Source organism: Peromyscus californicus, unplaced genomic scaffold (assembly GCF_007827085.1).
Source record: "Peromyscus californicus insignis strain IS unplaced genomic scaffold, ASM782708v3 Scaffold_8__1_contigs__length_139910024, whole genome shotgun sequence".
NCBI lineage: Eukaryota > Metazoa > Chordata > Mammalia > Rodentia > Cricetidae > Peromyscus > Peromyscus californicus.
Genome location: NW_026294606.1, coordinates 102,539,359 through 102,565,181, shown reverse-complemented (window position 1 = coordinate 102,565,181; position 25,823 = coordinate 102,539,359). Strand labels below are relative to the sequence as shown.

The 25,823-nt window shown below is 45.4% G+C and overlaps 1 long non-coding RNA gene and 1 other non-coding gene across 3 annotated transcripts in view; one reads left to right on the top strand and one right to left on the bottom strand.

The window, feature by feature from the left end:
* The window catches only part of LOC128104462 (uncharacterized), a 732,114-nt gene that overhangs the window by 692,011 nt on the left and 14,280 nt on the right, over nucleotides 1-25,823 (top strand). The window lies entirely within an intron of this gene.
* Nucleotides 4,395-4,471, bottom strand: Trnar-ccu (transfer RNA arginine (anticodon CCU)). Its single transcript has one exon. It is a non-coding gene; the product is annotated as a tRNA-Arg (tRNA).

Here is a 25,823-nt window from a genome sequence, read left to right as displayed (position 1 = left end):
TACCTCACAGTTCACATCAGGCCAAGCACAGTATCTCAAAGCCCTGTGCTATGCTTTCTAATCACCAACCAAGCCCTTAAGCAGCTCCAGACTGACCCTTTGAGCCAGGATGTATGATCCCCACATTACAGAAGTGGGAACTTGCCCAGGAAGTAATGCGAGTTGCCAAGGCTTTAGAATTCACAGCAGAACTGGAATACCAGGTTTCGGGGTTGCAGCCTGTGGCTTCTAGCAACTCCCTGCCCCAGGCAACTAGGAGACCACAAAGGAAATCAGATCTTGTGCTGGCCCTAGGCAAGATCACAGTATGGGCAGAGTGTCTTTGATGCCTTCCCTCCTCCCCTCTGCCAGCCCTCCCCTCCCCTGCAGGCGTCCCTCCCAGCCTGTGCCCTCCCATTGCGCCAGCCCACACTCTTAACTGAATCTCTGGGGCCAGAAGTCTCCATGCTCTGCTCTCAAAGCTGCCCTGTCTTAGGTAGCCTAGAAAGAAAAGAAGAACCAGACAGATGTGTTCTCAAAACCCAGCTGGCCCGTGAGACTTAGCCATGTGACCCTGAGCACTTTACGTTTTGCTTTCTAGTCTCCCCTCTAAAAAGTGGGTTTGGGCTGCTCCTTAGGAAGATCGCATGAGTCGCATAAAGCACGTGGACTGTGCTTGACATTTGTTAGACTCCCGGAGCAGTTGCTTTCAAATTGTTTGTATTCAGGCTTTAACTATATATCCGAGTCTACTGCCCCTCAATCCCCACCCCTTAGCTGAGGACCAAACCCAGGGTCTTCTGCTTGCTGAGCATGCGCTCTACGACTGAGCTAAATCCCCAACCCCTCTTCCTGAGTCTTCTGTGTAACTGGTGCATGACTTCATTCTCCTGACACTCAAGGTGTTCTTTCATTGAAGTCTCTTGGCAACCCTAGGAGGCAGAGACTGCCATTGCTCCACTTTAGGGTGGGAAGACAGAGATGAAAATGTATTAGCGATAACACACTGTAGAACCTGCACTGGAGGCAAACTGCTGTGCCTTCATCTGGAACATGGATACTTATTCGCTATCATTTTTTAGTTTTAAAATTTATCTTACATAATGAATATTTTTTTTAATGATACTGTAGTTTGGCATGATGCTGACACATGCCTATAATCCCAGCACTTGGGAGGCTGAAGCAGGAGAATGGCCAGTCCAAGACCTACCTGGCTTATATAGAGGGGCCCTGTCTTAAGCATGAAACCAGACAAAAACACTATAAAAACCAATCAGTGGCTCCACTTCGGCATCAAGCTCCCCGGCCTCTGGTTGCCTCATCTGACAGTGAAAGGGGGTGTGAAGTCAGAAGCTTACTCAGTGTTTTAGGAAGGAGCTAAGTGCTGGAGATGGCAGAGCCCAGGAGTCCAGCTTTCTTCCCAAACATGGTATTTTTCTCTAATTTTTTTTCTTCCACTTCCACCAGGAATTTTCTGCTTTAATTATGAGGGTTAGCTTGGAGGAGTTCACCTTCAGCTCTTTAAATGCACTGACGACGGCTAATCCCTTCCATAAGACACATTTCTGGGAAAGCCTGGAGATAAATGTTTACAGGCTGAGCTGGGATAAGAGAAGCCAGTGGCATTTAACATGATTTAAGCACTATCTGTCCAAGTCTAAGAAGCAAGTGCGGGAGAGCCTCAGCACCCATGTTCTGGAATCCTGGCCCTCAGCCTCAGAAAGCAGAATCACTGTCAACACTTGTAGGTTAAATGTTTTCCCCTTTTCCTGGTTTCTCTTATGCAAGAAGAGGATAGTAATTAAAACCATACATAACATGTTGAGCCAACTACCTAAAGAAATGAAGTTTTTTGACACTATTGAGTGTTAAATATAGACACTCAAAATAATCTGATTGTGATTCTCTCGGTACACACACAGAAAGAAGCCTGAGTATAGAGATAGGCAGTGTGCATAAATATGAGTCTGTGCACACGTGTGCACGCGTGCGCACACACACACACACACACACACACACACACACACACAAACACATGCTCACTCATTTATCAATAAATAGAATAAATACATTTCTTCAGCATGTAAAATTGATGTGCAGAAAGCATGGGTAGCTCCCTTACTAAAACAATTATGAGCCAGGCGGTGGTAGTGTACACCTTTAATCCCAGCACTTGGGAGGCAGAGGCGGATGGATCTCTGTGAGGACCTCCTGATCTACAGAGAGAGTACCAGGACAGCCAAGGCTACACAGAGAAACCCTGTCTTTAAAAAGAAAAAAAGCAAAGAGTAAAGTGTTACCAAAGAGTAAGGGCATTGCTGTGATAAACCTGATCGTGTGGATCTCGGGCCTTGGAACTGGCTTGTGGGGAGAATGTGGAAGAGTTTGAAGCTGCAGGCTAGGGAATTCCTACAAAGCAGAGTTCAAGGGGTCATTCTGGTGGGAGCTGGGAAGAGCAGAATGCTGAGAGAGATGCAGAACACAGAGAACTAGCTCATGGTGTTTCAGAGAAGACAAGGAGTCTATTGGAAACTGAGCTAGGGAGCATTCACGTTACATTCCGGCAAGAATCTGACTGCATTCTGCCCATGTCCTGAGACTTTGGGTGAATTCAAAAGTAACAGACTAGTTTGCTTGGCAGAGGAAATGTCAAGACTGGGTAGCACTCGCCGTCATGGTTTCTGCTCAATGCGCTTCCATGAGCCAAGAGTGGGAGAGAACAAAAGTCTCTGAGCAGAGAGAGATGAAAAGGGCATGGCTCAGTGGGTGAATTCGATGTCACAGACAAGCTGGCTGTGAAAGCAGTTGCAGGAATTACAGAGATCTGTACCACCCGGGTCTGCAGTGCTGAGATTAAAAGACATCACTGTGCCCAACCCAGCCTTCCTCTCACTTTTTGTTTTGAGGTAGAATCTCACCAAGAGGCCTAGGCAGAGCTTGAACTTGCCATCTTCCTGCCTCCTGGGTAGCTGGGAGTAGTAGCCTGTGCTGTCAAACCCAGCAGGAAATATTTTTTTTAATGTTACCATTAAAAAACAAAACAGTGAGGTGGGTGTCACTAGTCCACTTTGTACCTCAGAAGCCCCTCAGATATTCTCTAGCCATCTCTTGCTGGATAAGAAATTCTCTCATGTACATCACAGGTAAACAGACAGTTGCTGTGGAGCTAGAGAAATAGCCAAGATTTGAGGACCAAATGCAGAAGAACTTTCCAGACAGGCTCCCTCCGAATAGAGATTTCTATAGGAAGAAAGGCTATGGAATGGTAACAGCTCAAAATGAATCCGAGCTGTGTTTTCCTTTTCTTCCCACAGAGAGTGTGTGGATATGATTCAGAGAGAGAATTTGTCCTCAAGCCTATACTGAGAGGTCTGTTATTTGTGAAGGATCTAAACTGAAAGCCAGTATAACAATGGTCAAGAAAATGTGCTCTGGACCTGGTCTACCTAAATTTTAGTTCCTGTGTGTTCTTTATAAGCTGTGTGACCATGGGGATTCTCTCAGCCTCTCTGGGGTTCAAAGTTTCCATTTATAAAATGAGGACAGTAGATTCTTCACAGGAACACTTAGAGGATACCTCCATTAATATGGGCAGAGATTTTCACCATACTTACAACTAGTAAGCATTCCACACATGATTATTTTTATTGCTGTTGCTGCTTTTATGTAAATTTTATAAATTACCCATGACCTGGGTGGGTTAAGCAATAGGCCAAACCACAAACTACAAGCAACTAGTATGTCAATCCCCTATGTCAATCAGCAAAGATTCAGTCATGCTGAGTAACAAGCAAGCCCCGAAATGTAGTAGTGTAACACAATAAAAGTTTATTCTGACCATAAAATCCAGTGCAGTTCTGGGCATCTATGCTGTGGGATGTCTTTTTGTACGCTGTGAATATGTGTGGCTCCCATTGGATAATACATAAAGCTGTTTTGGCCTATGACAAGAAAGCTTACAGCCAGGTGGGAAATCCGAGCAAAGAGAGAGGGGGAAGAAGAGAGACGCCAGCTGCCACCAAAGGAGCAACAAAATGCCAGCAGACCGGTAATGCCACAGCCACATGACAACATATAGATTAATAGGAATGGGTTAATTTAAGATGAAAGAGCTAACTAGCAAGAAGCTGAAACCATAGGCCATACAATTTGTAATTAATATAAGCCTCTGAGTAATTATTTTATAAGGAGCTGTGGGACCTGATGGGAGAGAGTTGTCCAGACTGCTGGGCAAGGCAGGACCAAAGAAACTTCCATCTACTTTTGGCGCTCAACGTGGGGCAAGAATTTCCACCCAAAACCTGAGAAAACTTTACAAAAAGATTCTAAAATGGAACTAAAAACAGCTTCCTAGTTGTGTCTCTCAGGCAAACCATGATACAGAGACACCTTGACATGCAGGCTTGAGCTACAGTATGGCACCCAATGTGGGACTTGAACCCACAACCCTGAGATTAGGAGTCTCATGCTCTAGCAACTGAGCTAGCTGGTATTTTAATCCAAGATGATTTCACTCATTCTCATCAACATGAGGGTCTGGATCAGAATGGTAAGCCAATCCCAGGACCCTGCTTCTGCCCAGAAGAGACACACATCACTGGTCAAATTTCATTGTCCACCACAAAGCCCATAGTCCCAGCTAATCCAAGAAAAAAAAAAAGATCAGTTCTACCAAGCATACATAATCTCAGGAAGATAAGGTATCAGTTAGTGGCAGACCTTCCAAAGTCCAGCCCTTAATGACCCATAGGGCACTGTTCAGCTTCTTTCTGTTACAGGACCCGCTGAAGGAGTCAGCTGCCATTACTGTTACAGATATCTGAGATGAAGCCGCTTTAAAAAGGAAGGGCAATTTTTGGTTTGAGTTCCTCAGTTTGCCGTTGCTAATGTCCCTCCTTCTCTTCCCCTTCCTCCCTCTTCTCCATCCTCCTCTTCCTCATTCTCCTCCGTAAGTTTGGAGTACTCAGATCGTAATTGGTTGACCCAAGTGCATATGTGCCTGTAGCAAAGTAGATCCTAACAGGAACATATGAGGGAGAAGGCAGCTCACCTCCAGGTAGCAGGGCGAGGAGGGCGGAGGGGAAGGGGAGAAAGCAGCTCATCTCCAGGTAGCAGGGCGAGGAGGGCGGAGGGGAAGGGGAGAAAGCAGCTCACCTCAAGGTAGCAGGGCGAGGGCGGAGGGGAAGGAGAGAAAGCAAGCACTTGTCATGTTCTTTTCTTTTTCTAGACTTTTTTCTTTTATTGAAAATTGGTCTTTTTTTTTCCAAACAGTACGTGCTGCTTATGGTTTCCCCTCCCTCCGCTCCTCCCAGTTTCTCCTCATGTCCCCTTCCATCTGGACCCACACTCCTCCTGTCTCTCACTAGAAAACAAACAGGCTTCTAAGGGATAATAATAAGATAAACACATCAGAATAGTACAAAACAAACCAACAGAAGGAAAAGAGCCCAAGAAAAGGCCCAAGAAACAAATATAGATGCAGAGACCCACCGTTTGCACATTCATAAATCCCATAAAAACACAAAACCAGAAGCCATGATATATATACACAAAGTACCTATAGTGTTAGAGAGAGAGAGAAAGAGAGAGGGGGGAGGGAGAAGGAGGGGTAGAGAGAGAGGAACTAAATAAAAAATAGAAAGATAAACTTAAAAAAAAAAAAGCCCTGACATGACAGTACAAGACAAGAACCTCCAAAGATGAAGCTGAGTTCATTTTCTGTTGGCCGTCTACTGCTGGGCATGCAGCCTAACCTTAAGAGGAGTTTGTTTCCCTGGTGAGACTCTCTTGCAGAAAACTAATTTTTCATTCACAGGTGGTTATCAATTGGAGATGGCTTCTGGGTTGCGGTGGGGGCATGTGTCCACTTCTTTCAGCTCTAGGACCCCATCCAGTGCAGACCCATGTAGAGCAGACCCATCTGGTGCAGACCCATGCAGGCTCCATGAATGCTGCCTTAGTGTCTGAGTTCCCGTCTGTATGGGTCCTGTTGCGTTTAGAACACCTTGTTTCCTTGGTGTCCTCCATCCTCTCTGGTTCTTACACTCTTTCTGCCTGTCTTCTGCTGGGTTCCCTGAGCCCTGAGGGGAGGGATTTAATGAAGATTAACATTCTCTTAAAGAGCACAGTCCTAGTGACCTAACCCCTTCCACTAGAACCCTTCCATGAAAAGTTCTACCACTTCCCCATGGCAACCACAGACTGGGGACCAAACTTCCAACACAGTGAATGTTTTCATTCAAGATCCAAACTACAGCACCGGCCGCCCTTGCTAAACTTCCTGGGAAGCAGGATGTCTTCTAGTGCCCTAGTCAAGCCATCTCAGCTGTGGCCAGAGCCTCTCACCCTCCATCAAGGACTTTCTTCTCCCATGATCGATCCCTGGAGCCAGGACCTCACCTGTCCACTCCCTGAGCTTGCTTGATGTCTCAGTTTGGAAGCCACGATCCTCCAGCAGCTGCCCGGGAAGGCTCTGGCCCCCCAAATATTTAGTTAGCAGTGATTCCACTAACTGGAATTGACTTTTTATCGGCTTGGCTCTGCACAGCTGCCACCAGCGAAGGCTGTTTCCTTCTTGCCTCTTCTCCGCTTGTCAGTTTCCTCCACATTCCTATGGGCAGCCTTTGGCTCTGATCAATACTAACTGCTGTGTAACAGCTCATGCACGGCTGCTCTGGTTGGCATCGATCAGACCTTTCTTCCAACAGGTAGTTGGCTGTTTGAGGCAATGACTTGAGATAAACACCTACTTTTACTTCAGGCTAATTCATGTCGGGTGGATTTCGAGAAGGCTCTGAAACCCAGGCATCAAGATTGACTCCTCTGGTGCTTACGAACCTACTAGACCTTTCTTGCTCTCCCCCTTCTTTCTCATCCTTGAATTTTGTTAGTGCCACTTAGAAAAAAAGATAGCAGGACTTGAGACGTTGAAAACGCCACTTCAGAAAAAGGTGTCGGCCATCCATCTCTCTCTTTTTAATGAGATGCATCCTGCAGAAAACACAGGGCTACTAGAGAAGTGTCATTACCACCAGGCAACAGAGCCTACTTCCAGATTTCCCGGGATGAGCCTCCAGCACCCTGAAACCTTGATCTTCAATATTACGGGGCGGGGGGAGGGGGAGGGTCTTTGAATCCACGCCTATGCTGCTGCAAGCTCTAGTGAATTTGCCAGGAGCAAAGATGGTGAAATGGGCCACCACTGTGCAACTCACTGAGGCATGTGTAGTTGATGCAATTTCACAGTATTTGTTTTGTAACTAGAAAACACACACCTCCTCCCCCCACCAATATGCATAGTCAATGTGGCTGAATGTTACAGCTGATGCCTTCACTTACTTGTCACATAGGTCCTAAACTACCTGCTCTTTTTCTCTTTGTTCAGCCACCCAGGACACAACTGCCTCTTCAGTTCCAAGTCCCCTGAAGCTTTTGCGCTGAAACCCCAATGCCCTGTCCATCTCATTCAAGCCCTTGTGGCCCAAGGTTTGGGCCACTGCAGCATCCTCTAGCTAATTGCCTGGCTTGCAGACTCCCTCTGCTTTCTTATTTTCACTCTGCACACAGATTAATTTCCTAGAACTCTGCTGGGAGTGCTTTTCCTCCGAACTTCCAAGTGACTCTCCGCTGCTTGTCAGAAAGGAGGCCAAATTTCTCAGCCTAGCATCTGGCCTTCAGCTCACTGGATTCCCACCACTCCCCAGCACGAGCCCTGCGCTCTAGCCCTGCGCTCTAGCCTACCCACCTGATTAGCTGTTTCCTCTACATTTGTTTCAGCACTTTATCAAAAAAAAAAAAAAAAAAATGCCATGACGCCTCAGAACCTGGCTAGACTGCCTATTAGCTGTGCAACTTCAGTCAAGTTACCCAACCTCTCTCTGCCTCAGTTCCCCATCTATTAAATGGAGATAAAAATAGTACTTAGCAAATAAATAAATAATAAATAAAAGAATAGTACCTAGCTGGGAGTGGTGACTCAGAGTATTTAATTCCAGCACACAGGAGGCAGAGAGATGGACCTTTGTGAGTTCAAGGCCAGCCTGGTTTACATATCAAGTACCAGGCCAGTTAGAGCTGCATAGTAAGACCCTGTCTCAAAAGAAGAAAAGTGGAAGAAGGAAGATGAGGAGGGAGGAGAAGGAGGAGGAGAAGGAGGGGTACCCACCTCACTAGGTGGACATGAAAATTAAAGACCAGAATGGGTGTGAAGTCTTTGAAGTGGTGCCTGCGCGGGGCGTTCCGTGTGTTTGCTCTTCCTTCTGCTGTATCATTTTCCTCGCTTCAAGTCACACCTGAAAGCACAACTTCTCCAGGGATATTCAGTAGTTTTCCCCTGGTCGTATATATGTGTGTACAGATATATCTATAGATAGATATATAGATATATATGTGTGTGTGTGTATATATATATATTTTCCTTTGACACCCATAACCATAGATTGTTTCTAGTAATAATAATAATATAATTTTAGCAAGTGTGTATTAAGTGCATGCACAGTGCTTCTATATGCACTTTTGCTTCTGTGTGTGTGTGTGTGTATTTGTGCAGATGCACAAGCACAGAGGTCAGAAGAGGATGTCAGGTGTTCTCCTCTGTCACTTTCCGTGCTCAGCCTTCTTCCCTTGGGGCAGGGTCTCTCACGGAACCTGGAGATTGGCAGCCGTCAAGCTCCACTGATCTTCCTGTTTCCATCCCCCAATGCTGGGCTGCAGGTGTGCACACAGCCGTGCCTAGGTTTTCACATCGGTGTCGGGGATCCGAACTCAGATCCTTGGGCTCACGCAACAAGAGCTCTTGCCCACTGAGCCACCCCACCCCCAACCAGGATTATTGGATTGAAGTACTAGCACAGAACACCTTCCATTGTCCCAGATCTCTCTCCCTCACCCTATGCCTGGCCTTTTGTCACAGGAGCCTGACCTCTCTGTCCAGTGGTCTCCACTTTGATTTGGTCAGTGAGACACAAGTGGGAAGAATAAATCAGATCGGAGGTTCGTCCCAGTTCAAGGTCCAGGCTCCTGCCAAATGGCCTCTTGGTCCCACCCACAGTATCGACAGCTTTTGGACAGAGTGTGGTCTCAGTTTACTTTTGCATACTTGAGTGGGAACAAGACCCAGAGCATTGCACTAACTCTGTGGTTCCTTGCACCCTGGCCACACCTTTGTAGGGTCCTTAGTCCCTAGTTGATCTCTGCTCAAAGCGCTCTAATCCAGGTATGCTGCATTGGTTGGCACAGTTCTTATTACAGTCCTACAAAATACGTGGTGTCACGTTACCAAAGATGCCCAAGACCTCTGCCTCTAAGTGCTGGGGCCATATCTACTGGACTGCAACACCCACGTTGGTGATCACTGCATGCCGCTATCTGAATACTGAGCTAAATCCTCCCTGTGGTAATGTTAAGTGATGAAGACTTTGTGCCAATTAGGTTACAAGGGTGGGGCCCTCATGAATGGGATTAGTGCCCTTGTAAAAGAAGCACCAGAGAGCAGTTTGGTCCTTCTGCCACAGGAGAACCCAGGAAGAAGACACTGCCCTCAGGTATGATAGCACTGAACCTTTAATCCCAGCACTCTGGAGGCAGAACTCTGTGAGTTCAAGGCTAGCTTGTGCTATATAGTGAGTTCCAGTCTAGCAAGGGATATATAGTGGACACATATCTTGAAGAAGGAGAGGAGGAGGAATGTAGTGTCTACAAAATAGGCAGCGGGCCCTCACCAGATACCACATCTGCCAAAGCTCAAATAGAATAAAGATTTAATTAAAGAATTCCAAGTCAGCAAGATGGCTCAGTTGGTGTGGTGGTTTGAATAAGGACGGGCTCTGAGGTTTTTGAGAGCCCAAGCCAGTGTCTCTCTCTTTCCTGCTGCCTGAGGATCCAAGTGGAGAACTCTCAGCTACTTCTGCCTGAGCACCACCATGCTCCCTGCTATGACAATAATGGTCTAACCCTCTGAAACTGTAAGCAAGCCCCAATGAAATGTTTTCCTTTATAAGAATTTCCAGGGTTGGAGAGGGGGCTCAGTGGTTAAGAGCACTAGCTGCTCTTCCAGAGGTCCTGGGTTCAATTCCCAGCACCCACATGGCAGCTCACAGCTGCCTGTTCTTTCAGTTCTGGAGACCCTATGCCCTCACATAGACATGCATGTAAGCAGAACACCAATGCACAGAAGCAATAGATCACTAAGACGGTTGGTAAAGGTATTTTTCCCCCAAGCCTAAGTTTGCTCCCTGAACTCACATGGTAGAGAAACTCCCCAAAGTTTTCCCCTAACCCCCATACATATGCTCTGGTGCATACTCATGTATGCATCCTAAATAAATGAATGTAAATTTCAAAAAATGTTAAAGAAATTATTTGTGTGCATACATACATACATACATAAATATATACATACACCCCACAGAGACAGAGACACAGAGAGAGAATTCTTCTTTAGTAAATTTTAAGGTTCTATGTGAACATCCATACCTGTTAGTTAGAATGTAGTTTTTGAGAGGTTGTTGTTTTACTACACCAATCTATTCCAATCAACAATAACAAAAATACCCTAAACTGCACTTGCCAAGCAACAGTAACAAAAAAAACCCTAAACTACACACATAACCCTGGATTCAATCTCAAGCCTGCAAATAACAATCCAACACACAAACATAGACTAGGTAACTAATAAGCAGGGAATTTATTTCTCAAAATTCTGGAATCAGGAGTTTCCAGATCAAAGAACCACCCAGTCTGATGTCTGCTGAGGGACCATTTTTTATACTTAGCATCTTCTGCCTCCTCCCTTGGAGGCCACAGTGAACAGCCTCCTTTTTTTAGAACTCTCCTCCCATGCTTCCCATGTGGGAGTGCAAAGCCCTCATGATCTCACTACCTCCCCAAGGCCCCAGACTGGAGATTGGGTTTTGGTGGATGAATTTTGGGAGAAAATAAACATTCCATAGAACACAGTACTACAATTAAAATTAAAAACACGCCTAGGTTGAGGGCCTTAAAACAACAATCACTTATTAGCCCATCATTCTGTGGCCTGGTGAGTGGGGCTGGGCTCAGCCGGAAGGTTCTTTTGCAGGCAATGCACTTACATGAACCTACTGCTGTCACTGAGCGTCCAGCAGCCGATCGGGGCTGACACCGGTGATGGGCCACGTGTCTCTGGTATCTAGCAAACTCGCATAGACTTCTTCATGGTGGCCAGATTCCAAAGTCAGTGGAAGAGAACCAGCCCCAGTGTTCCAGTACTTTTCTAGCCTTAGCTTGTGTGAGATTTCTCTAACGTCCCCGTGATTGAATCCAGAATCAAGAGCTGCCAAAACTGACCCACCTCTTGATGGAAGGAACTGCAGAAGACTGACTTTTTTTTCTTTTAATTCCACTACATACTACACATTTTTCTGGAAGGATCTATGGCCTCACAACTTCACATTCTCTATCTTCATAACCTAGAGGAGCAATCTTGGCTACCTTTGGGGTTTTTTTGAGGGGGTAGGGAGTGTCTTTTTAATAGTTCGGTGAACATCTGACTGAAAGTAATTCTTCAAATGTAGCATGAGGAAGTGGAATTTTTTTTTTAATTAGGCTTCAGCAGAATTTTTAAAAGGATCTTTCTTTTCTTGAGCTGCCTCTCCCTTGTTATAAATTATAACTCCACCCAGTGGCACACCACAGCCAGCCCGTCTCTCCTTCCCACCCTTCCACTGGCTTGGCAACCCCTGCTCAGCTCACATTGCTGAGGAGAAAAGAAGTCCCGCTTCCTGCTCTCCTCACCCCCTCCCTCCTTTCTCCACCCCTGGGGCTCACCCTTTGCTCACCCCTGCTCCTCATGGCTCTGGCAGTCCTCCAAGGGGCAGGAGTTAGAAAAACCCGTTTGCTCTGGGGCTGTCTATACAGCCGCGCAGGTTTCACACTGCACACGATGGCTCAGAGACCTGGCCAGAACGTTTTAAAATGGAAGACAGAAATTGTATCTTAAAGACAATGTGTGCGAAACCACATTTAAAGGTACTTGTGAACTTGACATGCCTAGTTCAGTGCATGAATTCACTTCACAGTTATGGAATAGTCACTATATTCCAGGTCCCTTATAACCTAATAGGAGAGAGAGAGACCCTTGAAAAGAATTTTAATTAATGCATGTCAGTTAATTGTGCGAGGGGATGTCTCGTGAAACTAGTTGGTGGCCACTGTGCCCAGCCTCGGTGATTGAGACTTTTCATGGCAATGTTATCTCATGTGGCCTAGCCCAGGACTGCCCAGCGGAAATAGAGTACGGACACAGATGTAACCCGCTAGATTTGCCAGCATATTACAAAAATAAAAATTAACAGGTAAAAACCATCCTAATGAGCTGGGTGGTGGTGGAACACTCCTTTAATCCCTGCACTTGGGAGGCAGAGGCAGGCAGATCTCTGTGAGTTCGAGGCCAGCCTGGTCTATAGAATGAGTTCCAGGACAGGCTCCAAAGCTACACAGAGAAACCTTGTCTCGAAAAACCAAAAAAAAAAAAATCCTAATAGTTCATTTCATTCAACTCAACATGTCCAAGACATTGCCATTTCACTGAGCAATTAATATAAAATTATTAATGAGACGACTTACATTCTTTTTATTGTACCATCTTTGAAATCCAGCTTGTATTTTATCCTCATAGTCCATCTCCATTTTAACGCCAAGTTTTCAGCAGTGAAAGTAAAATGTAGTCCCTATTGAAGCAATTAAGTTGTGTTTAACGGAAACATATTTTATACTGCTTTGGTTTAAAATTTGTAATTGAAATGAAATAAAGTAGAAAAATTCAGTTACTCACCAGCGTTACTCACCGATCAAGTGCCTCAGCATCCATGTGTGGCTACTGGGTACCAAACTGGAGATCAGGAGTCCAAAAGAATAGGCAGATGTAAACCAAAGGAAGGAGATAGGAAAAGGAGACAAGAGTCGGTGTGGATAAAAGGCCATGGCATCATATTGATTCAGAAACACTAGTGTGTCTCGAGAACAAGGAGCCAGGGTGGCCTGGAGACTCAGTGGCCACAAAGCCATCCTGAACTGGTGGCTTTCTGATTCTTATCTTGTGGATTGAAATAATCAAGTTCACTAACTACAGAGGGTAAATTCCAGAAGGAAGTTTTTTATAAATCTGTAGGTGGGAGCAAGAAGAAAGAAATACAGAGGTGGGGGGCTCACAGAGTTTCTGTATAGCAGTAAGGGTCCCAGGAAATAGGGCATCCTTGGGCTTCTGCAGCTTTTTAAAGAATTTATCACAGAAACTAGGGGAAAGCACAGAGAGTGGGGGAAGGGACAGTCAGTCCAGTTGACCCAACCACAAGGGGTCCAGTCACGGGAAACCTCTAGGCCGGGGTGCTGCTTCGGAGACAACAAGCAAGGAGAACAGACCTCTCTTCTGGCATTCCTGGCCTCCAGGACGTTCTTGGAACTATTGCTTTGAGGTCCCTGCCCTATTATTTCTTGTTCTCATCAGTGTGGAGTTTGGAATTCTAAACAGTTTAATAAAAATAATAAGACACAGTAGAGAAGAGTAACGATGGCCAAGGACCCAGGGCTAACACGTCAGTCACTTTTCTCACTGCTGTGATCAAAGGCCTGGCAAGGAACGACTTGAGGGGGGAAGGGTCTGTTTCGGCACGTGGCTTGAGAGGATTGCGTCCACCATGACAGGAAGGCGTGGCAGAATTCGCGGCAGTGGGAACCTGTGGCTGCTTGGTCACATGTGTGTGCATCAGGAAACACATACTGATCGGGACCAGAAACAGGAGTGGGCTATGACTCTCCAAACCCACCTCCCACTGACTCATGTTCCCCAGCTAGCCCCCAGTTCCAGAAGGCTCCACAACCTCCCCAAATAGCTACAAGCTAGGGACCAAGTGCTCAGAGACATGAACCTGTAAAGGACATTTTATATCCGAACCATATCAGGCAGGACCAACAAAAAATCGCCTTAAAAGTCTTTGAGTCCCCAAAAGAACTAAAAGCCACACATTTTGTAAGTATATACTTAGTATGGGGCCAATTAGGCACCAAAAGGAATCTTCTAGACTAGTCCCTACTACAGCTACTGAAACCCATAGGAACACACCCACCCTCATGATATCCTAGGATGAAGGCTCTGTAAGTCAACATCTGGGATAAGGAAGCTTGCTTTAAGCAAAACAAGGCATAAAACAGATGAAATATGTATTTTCAACGTATCACTATCAGAAATGAACTCCACGAGGTTCAGAAGGATGCTGACTAGTTTACAGAGGAGACTATCCTAGCATTAAAACGGTCCATGTGTTACTCATGGCAGGTGCTCAAGTATAATGAGTGGGCAAACCCTGCCCGCCCGCCTTTCTTCCTTCATCCCTCCCTCCCAGCAAACCTGTCTGTCATCTGTGACGTGGATCTCATCCTAAGCCTTACTACCCTGGGAATCACTGAGCATCTCAATGTGACGTCTGAGCCCTGTGCTTCTTCGTTTCTGTTAAATGTTCAGGACTACCTCTGTACTGTCCCTCTAAGTCAGATTCCTGAAGATTAGCCAGCATGACCATCCCCAGACACAACACCCATCCCTGCAGAAATGAGTCTAACTGATGACATAAAATGTGTGGCCCAACTCAAATCATTTGGGGCTCCCAGTTGGAGTGGACCACACAGGGCAGGGGCTGAACAGTGTTGTCATCACTTAAAAAAAAGTGGATCTGCTAAAGATAGGGGGGTTAGGGGCCTGTGTGCTGGGCAGCAACCAACATATCACCTGCAGCCCACCCCTTTGCCACCTCAGCATCCATTCATGCTTAATTGCAATAGAAAGTTTCACAAATGCCTGTGACCACATAAAAATTCATGCCACTCATACAAAAAGAACCAAGAAGCTTATGCACAAGCATCCTCTGTGATCCCGATTTGTGAAATTCAGACATGATTTCTTATGATCCAGTGACCTGCAGTTAAATCAGGTTTTCTAGCACTGATAACACCCAGTATAGGAAAGAAAAACCAACTGCAGACAGTCAACACCAATAACAAACTGTGGGGGAAATAGGAAGTGGCGTGTACCACATCCCAGACAACAGGAGTCAATGAAACTCCTGGCAGTAGATAGAATTCTTGGCACACACTCTAGACCAGGAAATATCATCTCTGTTGGTTTGTCCTCCATGAGCATACTTGAGAGAGGTGTACTGCCTGGGAATAACGTCACTTGAGCTGCTCCTTACCCTTTGGAGCAAGTTTGAGGGTGCCTCCATCCGTTTAAGCTCTTCAAGTGGTTTATGAAAGACTGGGTGTTGTAAAGACTAGGGATTTATTTAATGGTTCCGGAAGCTGGAGAGTGCAAGACCAAAAATGACAAGAAATTCTGTACCTGTCAAGGACCTGCTTCCTGATTCACAAACAACTATCTTTTGCTCTGTCCTCACTTGGTAGTAGGGACAGACTACCCTTTGGTGGTAGAGGTAATGGAAATCTCTCAGGCCTCTGATATGAGGGTTTTTATTCCAGTCATGAAGGTCCTTCCTCACATGATCTCCTCCCCAAGGCCCCCCCACCTCTCAGTGCCACGATCAGCCTGGGGGTGAGGATTTTAATCTATGTACAAACATGCCCAGTCTAGGAAGAGGAACTAGACTTGTCCCAAAGGTGACCCTGAGATGTTAGTAACTTCAGAATCTTCTCCGCCTTTCTTGGAGTTTCTTTAGCAATGCACATCTCTCAAAAACTTAATTTAAAAAAAAAAAAAAAAGCTGGGCGGTAGTGGGGCCCTTAATCCCAGCACTCGGGAAACAGAGGCAGGCAGATCTCTGTAGGTTCGAGGCCAGCCTGGAATACAGAGTGAGTTCCAGGAAAGGCTCCAAAGCTACACAGAGAAACCCTGTCTCGAAAAAAACAAAACAAAAACTTAATAGATTTGTTTGGTTTGGTTTGGTTTGGTTCTTTTTCATAGTTTTGCTCCTAGACAACTCTACCCAGCAGTGGTCAAAACTGTAGATTTTGTTTGGTCATACACTTTAAAGGTAGGAACCTCTGTTCCCTTACAAAAAAATCCTATGCTTTGTCAATCTTCCAGGACTATCTGTTTTCAGACTTTAAGGACTCTACCAATAATGTGAAACAAATTTCACTTCATGATCCAGTATACAATTACGCACGTATTGTGTATAATATAACCAAATCACAAGTTTCATGCTACAGTATTTCTCTTCGGTGTGTGTGGCCTGTGATGTCTTGTTCACTTTATTTTTTAGTGGTTATCTAATTTATTTTTTCTGTAATTTTGAGGGGTACAATGTAACTCTCCCTGCTCTTTCTTCCCTCCAATCCCTTCCGTGTGCACCACCCCCTCGCTCAAATTCACGGCCCCTTTTTCTTTAATTGCTGTTACATATACATTCTTCCACTAAACGGGTGTAGTCCCTAACTACATTCTAAACCTTTATCCTTGTACCCACAGCTCAGTTTTTTAAATAGGAAGGAGGCAAAGTAAAGGCAAAGCTGGTGACCGGCCCTAGCCCAGCAGATGGATCTACGACCCACTAATGGGCCACGCCCAGGGTGTGAAAGCACTACTTAGTTTAGGTTCCTCGATGCATGGCCGAAGCATCTGCTCCAAAGGAAATTCAAACGATGCTTTCGTAGAGGGGTTTGCTTTTTTTTTTTTTTCATAGAAAGGTTTTTGTAATTCACCTTTATACTGTTTCCCGTCAGGACTTTGTGAAACACATGGATGGATTTTCTCTTTCTCTGTCAGAGAATATTTACAGGGCAGGAGACTGAGGAGAAGGTAGGTCAATCTTTTGCTGCATTCTGGTCTCATGAAGAACCTTCTGCGGCCCTGTAATCTTCACACAAGGGAGATACAGGACGGTTTGTTCAAGGCCATATTGAAATATACAGTGAGAGGAGAGGAGAGGAGAGGAGAGGGGAGGGGAGGGGAGGGGAGGGGAGGGGAGGGGAGGGGAGGGGAGGGGAGGAGAGGAGAGAGGGAGAGAGAGAGAGGGAGAGAGAGAGAGAGAGAGAGAGAGAGAGAGAGAGAGAGAGAGAGAGAGAGAGAGAGAGAGAGCGCGAGAGCACAATGAGCAATTTCTGGATATTAACTTGTATTTAAGATAGAAAATGCAGCTTTCAAGGCCTGCATGGCCCCTGAGTCAGAACTGTCAGCCATCCTGCGTGGTCGACACATGCTGAAAGGACCTCTCTTAGCAAAGCCCTGGCCACTTCCCTTTCTGCTGGAAAAGCAGGCCACCTTCAGCTTGTCATAGTACTTTATTGAAACCTATCAATAATGGCCATCTCACGCCAACAGCCTGAATGCTTTCCCCCAGATTAAGATGTGATAGGTACCCAGGCTGCATTCCTAGATTTAAAAAATAAATAAATAAATAAATCCCACCCTCCCTTTCTTTGTGACTAGTAACGGAATCTTTCAGCCTGGGTCAAGCACCCTCATTGGCCATAACTGGCCTTCTCCACTTGATGTTCCTCATCCTAGAGTGTGTTTCTCACAATACTTCCTGGTTGACACTTCCCTTCCTCATTCTGAGGATTAGCCTCGCTCTGTAAGCCATCTTTATCCTTAGGAGAATACCTTGAAGAGAATAATAGCTTCCAGCCAATCCCTGCTAAGGAGCTCAGGGGCGTTTTCAAGGAAGCCCTTTTCTCTAGCATATCTGGATTTCCTAAGGTAAAAGCAATCCCCCAAGACCCTAAAGGTTTTGGGACTGAAGCTGATAATGAAGGGGTAGGGGTGGGGACAAACCTTTAAGAGGGAGATGACCCTGGTGTAAGTCCTGGCTTCATCACAAATGATGTGAACTTAAATGAGTTCTCTGTCTTTATTTTTCCTGTCACTGTGATAAAGTACCCAGGCAAAAGCAACTTAAGGGAGAAAGGCTTTGTTGTGATTCACAGTTAGAGGTTAGAGAATATCATGGTGGAGAAGGCAAGAACTAGAGGCAGCTGGACACATCGAATCCACAGTCAGGAGGCAGAGGGAAGGGAATCCATGATGTTGTTCACTATCATTTCTCACATTTATACAGATCACAACCCGGGTCCCAGTGAATGGTGCCACTCACAATGGAAACTGGGACCCTCACCCTGGCTGCCCACCATCTTCCATCCTCAATTAATGTAATCAAGACAATGCCTCACTGGTGTGCCTGGAGGGCTTGTCTCATGAGTAACTCAGGTTGACATTAACACTAACCTGAACATTCTCACACCTCATTTCCTCTTCTTTAAAGCTGGAATAATGCTTCCTAAAATTGTAAGGATCAAATGGAAGATGCAAGCTATCTAGCACCGTACCTTCCCTAGAACAGGTACCCCAAAATGTTTGTATCATCATTCTAGATGCTAAGAGACGGTAGGAAGTGTGGGACACCGAATAAAGCTTTTATAGCTTGAATATGGAAGGTTCCCCACAGGTTCATGCTTTGAATACTTGGGGCACAGCTTGTGGCAACCATTTGGGGAGGCTGTAAAGAGTTTGGGAGGCAAGGAGTATGTGTCCTTGAAGGTTATATATAAGGCCCATGCCTTGCTCCTCTTTCTCCTCTCTCTCTCTCTCTCTCTCTCTCTCTCTCTCTCTCTCTCTCTCTCTCTCTCTCTCTCTCTCTCTCTCTACTTCCCGTCCACCTCGGAGTAAGGGCTTCTTCTGCAATCCTCTCCCACTATCATGACATTCTGCTTGAGCACAGGGGCCAAGTAACTGCAGACCAGATCCTCTGAAACCATGAACTAAAATAAATCTTTCTTCCTGGAAGTTGTCTCTCAGTCTAAGCTACAGAGCACAGAAATCAAGCATGGATAACAGCTTTACCACCATGGAACCCTGAGGAAGAGTAGACCTTGGGTCAGTGGGTCAGACCCAATGAGCTCCTTCCAGGCACAAATTCAGCAAGGTCTGCTACTGAAGATGATGGGCAGCCAGTGTTGGGGTCAGGTTCCGACAGCAGTTGGTGCCGATGCATCAGGGATTGATTGGCTTCTGAATTGATAGTCAACAAAGATGGCCTAGAGAGAGAGAAGCTGAACACAGATCCTCTGGACTCTTCTGGATAGTCACAGTAGGTCCTAGGATGTCAGAGTGGAGAAAGTGACCACCTTTGGTCTATGAACTGCTCCAGGATCAAAACAGGCCAGCTCTCTACTGCGGGAGCTGGAGCTGGGCTCCTTAGAGAAAAGCCCCAAAATGAGACTACCCAAATTTTTTTATAACTTAAGGGATGATTAATGAAGAATATTAAAAATTCAACTTCAGCTAATAGAATTCCAACTTTCCAACAACCACAGTGTAAAACTATTACAAAATGTACTCAGAAAATGAGTCCCATGAACAACAGCAACAAAACAAACAAAAAGACAGGGTCAGGGAGATGACTCAGTGAGTGATGGTGCTTGCCACCAAGCCTAAAGACCTAAGTTCAATTCCCGAACCTGCAAGCTGTTCTTTGGCCTGCACATGTATGCCGTGGCATGGCCACTCCCACACATATGCCCATGTACACACACAGAATAAATAAATGTAAAAAGACTTTTAAATTAATAAATGTTGGGGGGTGCCATGTGTGGGGGAGCCATCTGTAACCTATCCCTTGGGAAGAGGACACAGGAATCAGGTGTTTAAGGTCATCCTTGGCTACATGGTAGGTTCAGAGCTATCCTAGGCTATATGAGACACTACTTTTCCCTTCCCCCAAAACACACAAAAAGCAATCTATATGCAGAATCTAGTCCCCTGGGAATATTTTTAAAAGCAGCTCAATCGTAGAGAAAACCACTTGATTTAAGCCTGGTGCTTTTGAAATATCAAAATGGACACGTGTTTTATTGTAGCAGTGGGGACTAAGGCTTCCATGTTTGTTTTTACATCCTGTTATCTCTTCTAGAACATTCCTTCCTGTGCATTTGTGGCAGCACTTGCCTCTTCCCAGTAGTTCCCAGAGTGGGTGTATGTGATTATAGCCTATGATGTTCTTGCTTAATTATAATTACTCACATTAAAGCAACACTTTAGAAGATACCTCATTCCCCAGGCTCTAACATGGACATGGGTGTGGAGAGACATGGCTCATATATCTCACGGGCTGGGATTTTTCATTTCTGGGAGGCAGCTAGATGGACGCTAGCAGAAGCATTTGCACTTCCTCGGGCTTTTTGCTAACCCTCAATTAGAACTCATTCTTAATTTCCCGGCCCAGTTTATTAACCTCCAGGATATGGTGAAAGATCTCACCGAGTTCCTCCCTGGGAGTCTAAAATGCCTTTCTTCTTCCCTTCCCATCTCCGCCAGCCTCCCCGCCTCCTGGCCTCACTGCCCCGTCTGCTTTACTGTGACCGCTCCTGTCCCTCTCGTCACCCTCCTCCTGTCACTCTCTCTCTCTCTACTCTTTCCTCCTTCTCGCTCCCTCTCTTCTTTCTCTTTCCTTCCATCACCCGAGTTCCCCTGCTTCCCCTGCTTAGCTGCTGCTGTGCGGGTCTCTCCATCATTTGGAAACTGTGTCAAGGGCAAAGGGCAAATTTGGAAGATCTGTGAGACAGTGATAGACAAGGCTGCAGCTTCAGATGCATGCACCCCAGGAGAACCACGAATGAGGCCCACTGCAACATCGTAAAGGTGACTTACAATATTATAAGGGAGGCTTTGGTGATTTATTTTTTAAATAACTCGGTTGCATAGTTCTTGACTGTGTACTTTGTAGATGACACCATTTCACAATTTCAAAAGGATGGACAAACTTGGTTGGGTCTTGGCTCTGCTGCATGCAGCATGACTCCAGGGTGTTCTAGCTCAAGACTTGCAGCAAACCACCTGCTCAGTCAGGCCCTTGTGGCCGCACTGGGGATCCAGCACCAGCATTACCAGAACAGAACAAAGATGGTAGTGGGTGAGATCACGTTCCCTCTGCACTCAACTTCCCCATTCCTTTTTGCCATCAGGGAGAAAATGTTTGTTTTTTTTTTTTCTTTTTAATTTTAAAACCAAGCATGGTGGCACACACCTATAACCCCTACACTCAGTAGATAGAAGCAGTAAGATCGAAAGTCCAAGGTTACCCTCAGCTCCATAGTGAGTTTGAATCTGGAGCATGATACCTACCTTTAAAAAAATACATTCTGCTGGGTAGTGGTGGTGCAACCTTTAATCCCAGCACTCAGGAGGCAGAGCAGATGGATCTCTATGAGTGCAAGACCCTCATCTACATAGACCCTGTCTCAAAAAAAAAAAAAAAAGAAAGAAAGAAAGGAAGGAAGGAAGAACAAAAAAAGAAAATTCAGGGTTGGAGACAGCTCAGTGGTAGGGTGCCGACTTAGTATGCAGGAAGCCACAGCTTCTATCCCCAGCACCACAAAATAATAACAATAACAACAACAATCAGTCATCCATCTCCTGTGGTCTCTTGTCATCTTTTTAGTTAATGAGACCAGGTACCCACAGCCCCTCCTGCCCAGGCCCTTCTTTCTCTACCCCCCATCTCCCTTTCTTCTTATTTTACTGCCTGCTCTGGGCCCACCTTTCTCCATCCCCACCTCGCTCCTCCTTCTCCTACTGACTTCCTTATTTTCCTCCCTCTTATCTCTCTTGAGATGGGCTGCTGTGGGCAGCAGAGGAAGAGAGCACATCCTGAGGAAGTTTGTCAAGCAGCTCAGAACATTCTCCAGGGAATTCATTTCTTTATTTATCTATGTATCTCTTTACCTAATTATTTAATGTGTGTGTATGTGCCCATGCCCACACACCCAAGTGCATGGGGAGCAGGCATCCACATGTCATGGCATGTATTTGAAGTCAGAGGACAGTCTGTGAGAGTTCAGTCTCCACTGTGTGGGTTCTGGGGTTAGAACCGAGGGCATCAGGCTTAGTGGCAAGCACCTCTGTCTACAGCCATCCTTTGAAATCAGTTTCCCCAGATTTTAAATGAAGTACCCCTAAAACTAAAGAGAGAGGCTGGAGAGATGGCTGGGCAGTTGAGAGTACTTCCTGCTCTTCCAGAGGACCTGAGTTCAGTTCCCAGAACCCACACTGGGTCGCTCTCAATCATCTGCAACCCCACCTCCAGGGGATCTGACATCCTCTTCTGGGGGTACCTCTGCACACATGTGCACCCAAGCATACACACACACAATAAGTAAACAAAAATGATTTTTAAAAAATCTCCTAGGCCTGTTTTCCCATCCTCAGAATGGAGGCTGCTAAGTGCTATGGTTCAGGTGTGCCTCGAGCTTGTTGCTGTGACGAAGTACCCCAGAGCTTAGGAAGAGGGGAGTTCAAGCTTTAGCTTTGTTTTGTTTGTCGAGACAGGGTCTCCTGTAGCCCAGGCTGGCTTCAAACTTCCCATGTAGCTGAGGACGGCCTTGACCCCCCTGTCGCTGCCTCACAAGTGCTGGGACTGCAGATGTAGGCCACTATGCCTCGACAAGGTGGGGTAGAGGGGGAGTGGTCTTACAGTTCACGGGCTCAATGGTCGCAGGCAGCCAGATCCATTACTTTGAGCCTTGGGTGAGGCTGAAGGCCACAACAGTAAGAATGTGTGCAGGAGGAACAAAGACCAGGCATGCAATTCAGAACACATCCCCAGTGTGCTTCCTTCAGCTAGGACACAGATCTTAAAGTTCCCACCACCGCCTAGCATCCAAGCATTCAACACTTGAGCCTGTGGGGCACATTTCTTAAGAAAGCCATAGTATGTCCTACCTGAAGTTCCATGCATTAAAGGATTGGTAGCCACTGTAGCTGTGTGTTAAAGGATTGGTAGCCACTGTAGCTGTGTGTTAAAGCATTGGTGCCCACTGAAGCTGTCCCACCTGAAGTTCATGTGTTAAAGGATTGGTAGCCACTGCAGCTATGTTGAAGTGACGGAATCTCAAAGAGGCGAGACCTAGGGGAAGGTGGTTAGATCATGAGAACACCATCTTTGGAAGGCATTAAAGCTGAACTGGTTCTCCTGAGAACTGGTTGTTGTAAAACAAGCCTTCCTTCTCATCCCAGCACCTCTTTCATAAATGTTTCTGCCAAAATAATGCCAACCTTGCTAAGGCCTTCACCAAGAGCCAAGCAAATGCCAGCACCTTGCTTTTAAACCTTCAGAACTCTAAACTGACTAAGCCCTTGTCCTGCCCCGAGCCTCTGATGCTTTGCTACAACAATACACATAGACTAAAAGAGTAATGCTTCTTGGAGAGTCTACAGCTGAATGAAATAGCAAATATCACAATGCTTCGGATATGTTAGACTTACAACAAATATTATTTTCCTTTTTTTGCCACCCATGCAACCTGTGAAGTCTTATGAAGATAAATAAACAAGCTTGGCAGGTGAGGCCTATGAGAACATAGCGTTTCGTGTATTGGATTATATATAGGTTGGCGTCATGGATAGCAAGGGCCTCCAGGTCAATTTTCATTCTGAGAGTGCTGCAGCTGCTGCCTTTAGTTCTTTAATGTTTAAATAGTGCCTGCTTTCTTTTAGCTGGCATGCTTGTTAGACCTCCCATTAGTGTGCTTATTTATTTATTTTTAATTTCACTGGCCATGCATACAGCACCCTCACGGGGGGCTGGGGGAAAACAGGCTAAAATGAAAATGCCCCTGAACACATGCAGAAACTCTGGCCTGTCCCCAAGGTGACAAGGTATCCTACCCAGTTTGGTAGATGTCCCTCACATTTTAATTCACATGCATATGATTATAGATTAAGTTTGGGGTTCTGAGCACTATAGCACACCTCCCTGCTGTTTTGTGTTGTGATGTTGCCCGTTTCCCTAGTAGTTTAAGATGCTTGGAAGGGTTCATCTTCATCAGTGTCCACAGCTCCATCCTGTCTTATCCAGGTGCCTCAGCGTATTCCGCAGTCCTCCCCTTATGACTTAAATCTCTAATATTACGGATCAGGTGGTGGATATTTTCTTACTAAGTTAAGGACTAGAGCTGGACCAATGATGCTGTCCAGACATCCCAGATACCTGGAAAGCTGAGGCAAGAGGATGAAAGTAACCTCTGACTTACAGTGTAAATTCAAGCCCAGCCCAGCAAAATTTAATGAGATGAGACCCTTTCTTGAAATAAGAAGTAAAAGAGGGCTAGTTCAGTTAGAGTCTAGCATGCTGAAGGCCAAGTTCAGTCCCTGGTACTGAAAAAAAATACGAGAAATATTAGTTGTTGAGTTTGTGGGTGTTCCCTATGTGTCTTTAACCATTCCCTGAGGATACACACGTGCCCTACCCTGCTGCCAACTGCAGTCAGCACCTTCCACCTGCCCTGTCCTGTGTGCATACTACTCCAGTGAAAGTCCTGAGAGGCGGAATTGCTGGGACAAGGAAGGCTGCTTTTTCTAAATAATCAACATTGCCAAAAAGGCTTCCAAAGGCTGTGGCGCCAGTCTACAGTCCTATTAATAATACCTTTTCCTGAGTGGCTTTTCGACAACGTGTTTCCAAAATAATTGTATGTGTCTTTTTTTTTTCTGTTTTGATTTTGGAGAAAGAAGAGGAAGGGTGACAATTAAGGAGGAGTAAAAGGGGGTGCAGAAATTCATTAATTCTTCATTCATTCACTCATCCATCCATTCACTCATCCATCCATTCATCCGGGCACTTTTCTAGTCATTGGTTTCCGTCTAGGCCTGGTTCTTAATGCTAAACACATAAGGCAAACGACTCACCTTGGAGGGGTTCATAGACTAGATATACATCTCAAATTCTTAATTCTTCAGGTGCAGCAGCAAAAAGACTCATCACAGGTAGTGAAAAACATAATCCTAACTTAATCAGGGCAGGAAAAATGAGCTATAAAGATTTTTTGAAGTTTGTAATGAAAACATTATTTTAATTCATTCATTGCATACACACACACACACACACACACACACACACACACACACACACACACACACGTGGAGGTAGGAGAACAACTTGTGGACTCTGTCCTCTCCTTCATCATGTGAGACCTAGGGATGGAACCCAGGGCTTTGTGTATGCTAGGCAAACACTCTACCAACTGAGCTACATCCCCAGCCTCAACTTTAGGGGGCTTGACGAGCCTCCAATGTGGTGAGTATATTAGCTGATATATTGACATTACCCATCCTGACTTAGAGTGGCACAATGCTCTTGTTCTCAGGAAGTACACATTAAAGTATTTGGGGGGAATGCATACACTTTCTCCACCTAAATCCTAAAAGGTTAAAAGAGTATGGATTCCTCTAACTCGGAGCTGGCCAGTGGCACTTTCTGTCCTGAGAATGGTCTGAGTCTTCTCTGATGATGAGGTAGCCAGTCACCATGTATGACTCTCAAGCCCCTGGGCTGCATAAGGACAGATGTGACCACAGGATCAAATTATTTATTTTATTCTACTTCACTGTAGCCTAGCTAGTGGGTGCCATGTTGGACAGCATAGATGTAAACATGAAGAGAGGAAAAAATAATAAGCAAATGGCACAAAATATAACTGATGAACTTATCTGAAGGGTGTGTGAAACATCGGAATTATTCTTGTACGTTCTGTCAACATTTACATATTGTTTTTAAATTGCATAATAAATGTGATGCCATAAAAAATTGAAATGAAAGCATTATTGAGATATCTTTTGTTACAATTAAATTATCACAACTAAGTGAGATTATACTTGGCTAAAGGGACAGCACAGTGGCAGAGTGCTTGCCCAGCATGCACTAGGCCTTGGGTTTATCACCAGTATCACAATTAATTAACTAGCTAAAAAATGTATACTAGGGAACTAGAGAGATGACTCAGTGTTTAAGAGCACTTATTGCTCTTGCAGTGGACCTCAGTTTGCTTTTCAGCGCCCTCATCATGGCTTACGACCACAGGTAACT